The sequence below is a fragment of the Andrographis paniculata genome, unplaced genomic scaffold, assembly GCF_009805555.1.
Source record: "Andrographis paniculata isolate CXL003 unplaced genomic scaffold, ASM980555v1 Contig14END, whole genome shotgun sequence".
Lineage (NCBI taxonomy): Eukaryota > Viridiplantae > Streptophyta > Magnoliopsida > Lamiales > Acanthaceae > Andrographis > Andrographis paniculata.
The window spans coordinates 619736-629287 of NW_026137424.1; positions in this window are offsets into that span (position 1 = coordinate 619736).

A 9552-nucleotide genomic window follows, 5' to 3' on the forward strand; every position below is an offset into this window, starting at 1 on the left:
ATTTATTTGGGAGCTTCATGTCCTCATCGACGACATAATGGATGATATTTTGAAATTATTCAACATGTTCACAAAAAATCGGCCATATACTATTTTGTAATCCGTGAACCGGGTCACGGCAAAAATTTCAACCCGGAATTTTCGGACTTGTATTTTTTCTCCAAGGCTTCCCACAACCCTTTAGCAATTTTTGTTTTACAATAACTATTGTATATAGAGCTAGAAAGACTACCTAGTATGGTGTTACGTACCATGTAATCACCATGAACCCATGACGCATAGTTGACGTGCATATGATAGTCAACATTTGGCTCTGGTTCGGTTGGGCAGTTCTTAAGTACGAAAAATGAAAACCCTAAAGATCTTAAATAAAACATCTTCTCATGCCATTGTTTGAAGTCCACCACTATTAACGGTTGGGGAACCGAAACCTGGGGCATCATTCGCGGGGCATATGCCGGAGTTGCAAACTGGGCCTCAAACGCTGTATTTACCGCTGCAAAAGCTGTAGAGGGTGCAACAACAAATCTGGAGAATCCTCCAAAGCCTCCGGGAGCAAAGCCTGCAAACACGGCAGTTGGTCCATTGTACGCCGATGTCGGGCAGGAACCAAGAATCCCAGCTGTAGCAACACTTGGCACTGTGTTATTCATAGCATCCTCAGTCAACAGCTTTGGCAGGTCAACTCCAGCCGATGAAACGATCAGATTTCTGGCAGCATCCATAATGTCGCCTCGTGATCGTTGGCCGGCATTCTTGCAATAATATACGGTGAATCCGCTAAACAAAGTGTTGTATTGTGATGAAATGTATAAACTGCTAAAGGGAATGAATCTGAATTTCACAAAATTAAGAGACAATTACAGTGGTAACCCAACCAAATCACTTGAAGATCCCAAGCTTTGATTCAATGGGAAAACTAAGTTGTAATAGTTCGGGACAAACATTCGATCATCATTCCCTAAATAGCTACGAGTGTTACAATGTGAAAAGTGGTGAAGTTGAGTCACTCACTCTTAATAATCCTAAAAGTATAGTAGAATACTTTAAGATAAGATTACCTATATAATTATGAAGTGAGGACCGTTTCAAATGAAATACTTAAGAATCCAAATATATGATCCATGGCCGAAACGGATCAAAACGTGAGAACAAAATGAGGTTGAGATAGCGAAATGTCAATATGATTGACTAAAATGTACATAAAGGTGGAATAGTTCAATGCATCGTGTCAACTAGGCCACTGGTACAAACAATAATATTGACTAAGGAAGGTTCAAAGCCATAAGCTACCTATCCCGATGTGTCAATGTCTCTGGAATTGAGTTGTGTGTTGTTCTTTTAAGGGCATTTCCACTCATGTGAGGGATTGTTGGAAAATTGGTTAATTATTTAATCGATGGAATCTAATTTTAAATTAAATTCATAATACCCGAAACCGATTATTTGGTGAGTTGAAATGCATGTGAATTGTACGGTGGTTATTAATAGTGTGGTTAGACATATAAATGTCGTTAAGCTACAGGCGTGTGTACCATCTGTTCGAATCCAAAAATTATAATTACATGCATCTATTAATAACCAACACAACTCCGCACCTCAAAATTTTATTTGATTGAAAACCTCTCAAGTTTATCTGATGGTTTGTCAAATAAATTAATAGCGAGTTTTAATTTTCAGCTATATATAATACGACTGATCTTGATTTTAGATACGATATTTGGATTTAAAATTTTGGGTTATGAAATAATAAATCTTGGATTTGGTTGACAAGATATCAAAATTTATTATCAAGATTGAAGATTATCTAAATAAAGTATTTGGATAAAATTCCAAACTTAGATATATTTTAAGTTAAGAAATAAATAGATTAATTAGTCTTAAATTGTTACTTTTGTATTGATGGGTTGCTCCTTCACATTGTTAGTAGATTAGAAACGTTGTATCCGTTCAAAAACACCATTTTTAGATTTTATAAATAGGTTCAATGTAACTGTTGTAAAGATAGATTTCAACATCTCAATCAAAGTTATTATTTATTTTTATTTATGTACATTAATTTATTTTTTTCCGTGTTCCTTCTTCTTTCCTAATTTTGTTTACTATCAAATATATGGGTACTGCATTTGGTACGAATTAAGGATCATCTTCGGAACAAGCCAGAACCAAATAATAAAAATTCACAAAAATACTCAGTGTAAGATCATATGTCTTTCGTGCAATTTTTGCCTTTTATTCGTCTTTCAACTTGATGACCTGAGTATAGAGTTGTTGCATTCATGAACAAAGAAAGATGACGTCGGCCAACAAGTAATATTCACCCCATAAATTATTTTCTTCACATCCCGAACCTCAAGGTCGAATTTGTGACCAGAAGTCAGGCGATAATAATCCTAGAAAACAGAGGAATGTTAAAAGAAAAAAGAATTCCTAAAAAGCAAAGGAAAAAATGGATAAAAGAACTAACCAAATCCTTCCCACCGGTTGATTGAGCGCCGGATGATAGAAGTATGCTCATCGATATTATGGAAGACTCTCGAGAATTATTTGCAGCGTTTGGTGGTATAACAATGAAGGGGTGTCTATTGTCTCTTCCAAATCAGCAACATGTACATATCAAAATAGGAAAATAAAATAGTAAAAAAGAAAAGAACATTGTGCAGTCATGTCTTTATGGAATATAGATACCTTGTTAGATGAGAGATTCATGGTAGCCACCACTTCATCAAGTTCAATGGAAGAAGCTACTCCTAGTTGCGGAGTGGTGCTCCTTGATTGTTGTTTCGGGAGTGACTCAGAGTCGATGGCCATTACTGCTAATTCCGACGATTCTATTACCAACTGGTAAATTGATTGATTGATACCTTGAACTGATGACGTGTTATTATGATTTTTTATGAATGCATATGAATAAACGTTGGTGAACAAACGGTTTTAGATTAGGTTTGGGTTGAGTAAGGAAATTAGTTGCAGGTATTATGTAATATGGTCGAAGAAGTTAGCTAGAAACCAGTGTTAGAATCATGAACAGATAATATTATTATAAGTAGGAGCCTTGAACCTTAATAATTGAGGTACTTACTGACGATGCTTGTGATACTATTACTATACTGTCTGTGGTAGCAAGAGTTTGTTTATATATGGCCAAATAGAACGGAACATAACATATCATATGCACGTGAAGAAGAAGAAGGGCTGTCTGTGTGGGGAGCATTTCTTTGTTTTAGATTTTCTACTCTGTTTCGGTCTTTGGATAAAAAATTAGAAGAGAGTTTTATTTTCTTTGTTTATGTCTTTCTATGTGGAATGGATAGATAGTAATTTAATTACTAGTTTGTTTTGAAATACATATAATTTGATTTTGTGAATGATTTGGCGGAAACAATCTATCTTTCAAAGTGTTTTGTTGGTCGAACAGCTCTTCTACTTTCAAGTGAAAGGCTCTATGTAGCTCAGTTACCATAACATATTCAGTTTTTATATATGTTTGTGACTTCATATTTGGCTGTTTGCTTACATGTAGTGATAAATTTATTTTATTTAGTGAAGGAAACATGACTTTGAAATTTTCTAGGTATGATATGCATATGAGAGAGAGTACATATAGGAATGCATGATTATTTAGCAACCTGTATTGAAAATTCTATGGAAACAAGGGTGTGTTTTTTTAGTGGGTTGGTTTTATTTGAATTTTTATATGTTTTTTTTGTGTTTATGGTTGATTTGAGTTTTTGAGAGTTTTGATATGTATTGAGTCGATGGATAATGAATATAGTAATATAAATATGTATTAAATTTATTTGATAAAATTAATAATATTATATCAACATATATATTTTTAAAATATTATCCATTTGTATTGTAGAAAATAAAATTTTCTACAAAATGATATATATTATATATTTTTTATTAAATTATAATATAAATAAATATCAAATAATTACAATTCAACGGTCTATGTACGGCCGTGCAAAAAACCCTGTAATTATCATATTTAAATAAAAAATAAAAAATGAAAAGAAATGAAAGCTATACAAGGTCACTTGCTGTTGGTCGAGGAAGAAATTGGTGAGTTTCACGTTGTTATCCAAACCCATAGTACGCGGACAGAAAGTTTGGTCAAACCTCCTGTAAAGAAACACACCCTAAGATTTTTTCAAACAGCCCTCCCAGAAAAAAAAAAAAGAATTATTGAATTTTGAAGTTGAATTTTTTATGTGTTATTGAATTTTTTCTTTTACTTTCACTATTTGGTATGAAAAAATTGAATTTTGACTTTTGGTAGTGATTAGTTGGTTGTTCAGTGTAGTACTAGTAATGTTCTTTTGTCCATACAATATCCCTACAAATTATTAATTTGGTGTTGGAGAACAATGTGAACACACATCTAAATTAAGAACGGTAATCCCGAGTTCATTAACTAAAACCTATTATATTTAAATATATATACTTTAGTAGAAAAAAGTCCTACCATCAAGAACGTTTACGTTCTCCACTTTAACCTACGCTCCACCAATCCCAATTGACAGCCCGAATAAAATCTCAAAACTCAATGTTCTTGTATGTTGTAGGAGTCTTTTAGTCTTTCTGGGATCGGGTCTTATATTAGGAAGTTTGGCAGTAGTATTATTTCTTAATCCGATTTATTCAACTCGTTGGCTCAGGAATTCCTATATAACTTAAGTGTCCGGGTTCGGTGTCGGAGTATTGTGTTGACTCACCAATGCGGGGAGTCCTACAGAATCCTTATGAAGTGGTTGCGGCTCGTCTTCATCTGTAAGAAGTTCGTCGGTTGTTGTGGTTCTCGCACAAATAAAGTTATGTGCTGCACAACACGCGTGCATGAGCATTACCTGATTACCGTACTCGTAATTAGGCATCGGATTCTTTAGGATGGGAAATTATTTCTTTACAACTCCAAAGGCACGCTCAACCAAGTTTTGCACCTTCACATGGTGTATGTTTTACTGCTTGTCCGGCCCGGATGGAGCCGGACTGTTCCAACGGAAGTCATCAAGATGGTACCTATGATTGCGATAGGGTGTGAAATATTGCGGAGCATTTGCGTAACCGGTATCGGCGAGATAGTACTTCTTTGCAACAACAATTAAAACAAGTGTTTACTAACAAATTAGTGTAAAAAATATATACAAGTGTCAAGAGTGATACCTCGAGGAGGGAATGGAAATGAGCTGTTGCCGTTCATGGCGGCAGAAAAGACACTTGCGTCATGCGCACCCCTTCGAAACTGGCGTACACGTAAATGAATCGCAGGTCATGATCCACTTTATATAACACTTATATTGTGTTTTATGCAATGGAAATTGTCTTGTGCTTCTACAGAAATACATGCCGGTACATGTGCGCCATCTATCGCTCTGACGATATCCTGAAATCAGCGAAACCCGAACAGTCTATAAACCACTATTGAAAAGTGCGATTGTGTTCGGGATGTACCTGAAAAACTGGCCAATAATGTGCATCGTAGTGTATGTGTGGATGATTGCGTGTTTGGTCGGTAGGACAAATCAACTCCTTCGAAAAAAGTTCCAATGCGTTAGGCAACGTTTTGAACGTGGTGGCATATAATGGAGGTTGAATGCTAAAACTGCTCTACTAAGACACGATAGGTGTGAAGTTACGCTTAAAACACAATCGTGACTTACTATAACATCTATCAAATAGACGACAAGCATCGAGGTTGACCTATCAAATAAATAGCATATTACAATATAATGCATGCAATTCCCCAACTACTAATCTACAACCAGTTTGGTAGCCATATGGTTCCATGTGGTAATACAATCAAGATCTCCAAAAATCCAAAATGTAATTAGAGTCAGAATCTCATGAAACATAACACAACAAAAGAATGAATTGAGGCTGACGAGTGTGGCCTAGGAGGTAATTGTGTCTATTTATCCGAGCCCTTTTCCCAACATTTTGACATAATTGTATACATACACTATGAAAATGTCGACAATGTAGTCGACATTTTAAGTCACCTAACAATTGAAATCCCTTCGACCCTCCCACAAATCTTGATTTTTAGCATAGATAGAATACTAAAAAAATGGATGCTAAAACATATTTTTGTCAAATCGACGGCAACATACCAGTTCTTACTGTTAAGAATATGGCCCAAACAAATATTTGCAGAATCTTAACAATGACAAAAGTAAGAACGAGAAATTTAAACGATACAAGAATATATTTGGTTCGGTTAAGATGACATACATCAATGGGCAAAGGCAGAACAACCTTTCACTATCAAGAGAAAAATACAAAATTGACTCGAATAACAGTTCCAAAGCCCACAATTCTCAATCTCCCAAGCTCTCAAAGAAAACTAGTAAGCCACAATTGCATATGAAAATGCTATTTGCCTATTTTTGGTGTGTCTCAAAATCACACCCAAAGCCACTAATTTATAAGGAGGGGCCTATGACTAATTTGTCACCACAAGCAATGTGGGACAACATTTTTCTTCAAAGCAACTCAATGTGGGACTAAGCTACATGAAAAATCTCCACCTTGGCGAGGTCAATATTGACAAAATAGTGAGCTTGCTCCACCTTCTCCACAAAAGCCCCATTGGGCTAAATTACCAACACTGAACTCCAATCCAACTCAAGCATTGTTTGAACTTGAGGACTGAAAGGGATTTTGTAAACATATCAACATGATTCTCCTTTGTATCAATTTTTAAAATGCAAACCTTCTTTTCAACAATGATATCTCAGATGAAGTGATACTTCACATCGATGTGCTTCGTTCTGTTATGATGCCTTTGGTCTTTAGTCAAGTGTATCGCACTTTGACTGTCACAATAAATAATAGTAGTACTCTGATGTATATGGAGCTCGCCTAAAAGACCTTTCAACCATAAAGCTTATTTAACTGCCTCTGTAGTAGACAATGTTACAACTGACTGTAAGGATGCTTTCCAGCTAACTTCACAACCACTAATTTATAATACATAGTCTGAGAGAGATCTTCTTCTATCAAGATTGCCAGCATAATGAAAATCTACATATCCAACCAGAGAGCTACTATTTCTTCCAAACTCCAAACAGGCATTCGAAGTACCTTGTAAGTATCTCATAATCCACTTCATAGCCTGCCAATGTGCTTTTATAGGACAAGACATATACATGCTAACAACACTGACTGGCTGTGAAATATCTGAACGGGTGCATACCATTGCGTACATAAGACTACCGACTGCATTTGAATAAGTAACCCGTGCCATTTCTTCTTCCTCTTCAATTGATTTTGGTGACTGAGTAGCTGATAATTGAAAGTGATTAGAAAAAGGGACACTCACTTGTTTGGCATTATTTATGTTAAAACGCTCCAAGACCTTCCTAACGTAGGTTTCTTGAGTTAAGACTAGTCTTCTCTTATTTTCTGTGCAAGATCACATTGGATATCCATGCCAAGAATTTTTTTTGTTGCTCTCAAATCCTTCATTTCAAACTCTTTACTAAGCTGCAACTTCAGAGAGTGAATTTTGGACATATTCTTGGCAGCTATAAACATATCATAAACATACAACAATAGATAGATGTGAGTACCGTCGGCTAACTTTCAAAAGTAAACACAACTATCATAAATGCTCCTCAAATATCCATTCCTCAACATAAAAAAGTCAAACCTCTTATACCACTACCTCAGAGACTGCTTCAGTCCATATAAGGATTTTTTCAACAAACAGGCATGGTCTTCTTTTCATTTGATTTCAAAACACTTGGGTTGCTTTATGTTAATATTTTCTTCAAGTTGTCCATGCAGAAAGACTGTCTTAACATCCATCTGTTATAACTCAAAATCCTCTATGGCAACCAAAGCAAGGAAAGTACGACTAGAGTTATGTTTGATAACAAGTGAGAAAACATCATTAAAATCAACACCTTGTACCTAACTATAGCCCTTTGCAATCAACCGTACTTTATATCTTATTTTCTCACCCCTTGAAATGCTTTCTTTTTTCTTGAAGACCCATTTGCTTTCAATAATTCTCTTATCTAGCAGTGGTTTCACATGAACCCAAGTATTATTCTCGTAGAAGGGACTCAATCTCTTCATTCATCACCGCTATCCACTAAACAGAATCATCACGCTGAGTTGCGTCTGAGTATGTGGATGGCTCACTGTCTCCACCTATTTCTTCTGCAACAGACAATGCATATGCGACAAAATCTGTATACCTCTGTGAAGGTTGAGTGTCTTTGCGTTGTCTTTCAATGGCTATGGAATATGGTTCTTCTTCTGAACTTTCAGTCTCAACTAATGTCTGTTGAATATAAGAGTCTAGTTGGGGGTGCTAGAATTACCAATTTCGAACTCCACATACTTCTGTGTATTATCTCTTGAACTTAAAGGCTCATTGTTAGACAACATTGCTACTTCATCAAAGATAACATCTCTACTGATTGAAAATTTTGGAGATTTGGGATAAGGACACCATAATCTATATCATTTCACTCCAGAAGCATAACTAAGGAAAATGCATTTCTTAGTCCTAGGCTCCAATTTTCCTTCATTTACATGAAATATATGTTGAACACCTGAACAATTTTAAACTAGAATGATGAGCAGAAGTATCTGACCAAACTTCTTCAGTAGTTTTGAAATTGAAAGCAGAATTTGGAGAGCGATTGACAATGTAGGCAGCCATGTTGATTGCTTCAGCCCAAAAATTCTTAGTCAATCCTGCATTGGAGATCATACATCTTGCCATTTCCAAGATCGTTTGCTCGTACGCCAGTCTATTGAGGTTTCATCCTTACTGTGCGATGACGAAAAATTTCTTCGTTCTTGCAAAAGTCAATGTACACCCTCCACAAAATTCCAAGATGTTATCGGTCCTCAGCTACTTGATTCGTTTTCCCGTTTGTTTTTAAATCAAAAATTTCCACTTTTTGAAAGTTAGAAAAACATCATTCTTATTCTTCAAAAAATATACCTAAACCTTTCTTAAGTAGTCATTAATAAAAATCAGCATATACCTGGCACCACCTTTTGATGAAATACGGGATGGACCCCAAAGATCAGTGTGGATATAATCAAGTATACCTTTCGTCTTGTGAACTGTTGATAACTTAAAACTCACTCTTTTTTGCTTTCCAAATACACAATGCTCATAGACATCCAATGATCCAATACTTTTTTCACAAAGAAGTCCTGTCATGCTTAAGATTCCCAAGCCCTTTTCACTTATATGTCCCAAACACATATGCTATCAAGTTCAGCCAAAGAGGATGATGAAACAACTGCATGCCCATATATAGTCGTCCCTTACAAAGTGTACAAGCTGTAAGATCGGATACCTTTCATAATAACAAGAGCACCTTTGAAAATCTTCAGAACACTATTTTGACTCGTGTACATGCAACCAAGTGTCTAAAGAGATGGGATTCTTTTTCCAAATTATGAACATGCCTAAATTAGTGAGTATCCTCACAATTCCATCATGCATCTTGATACGAACAATGCCCTTACCGACGACATTGCAAACGACGTTGTTTCGCATTAAGACAATTCATCCGA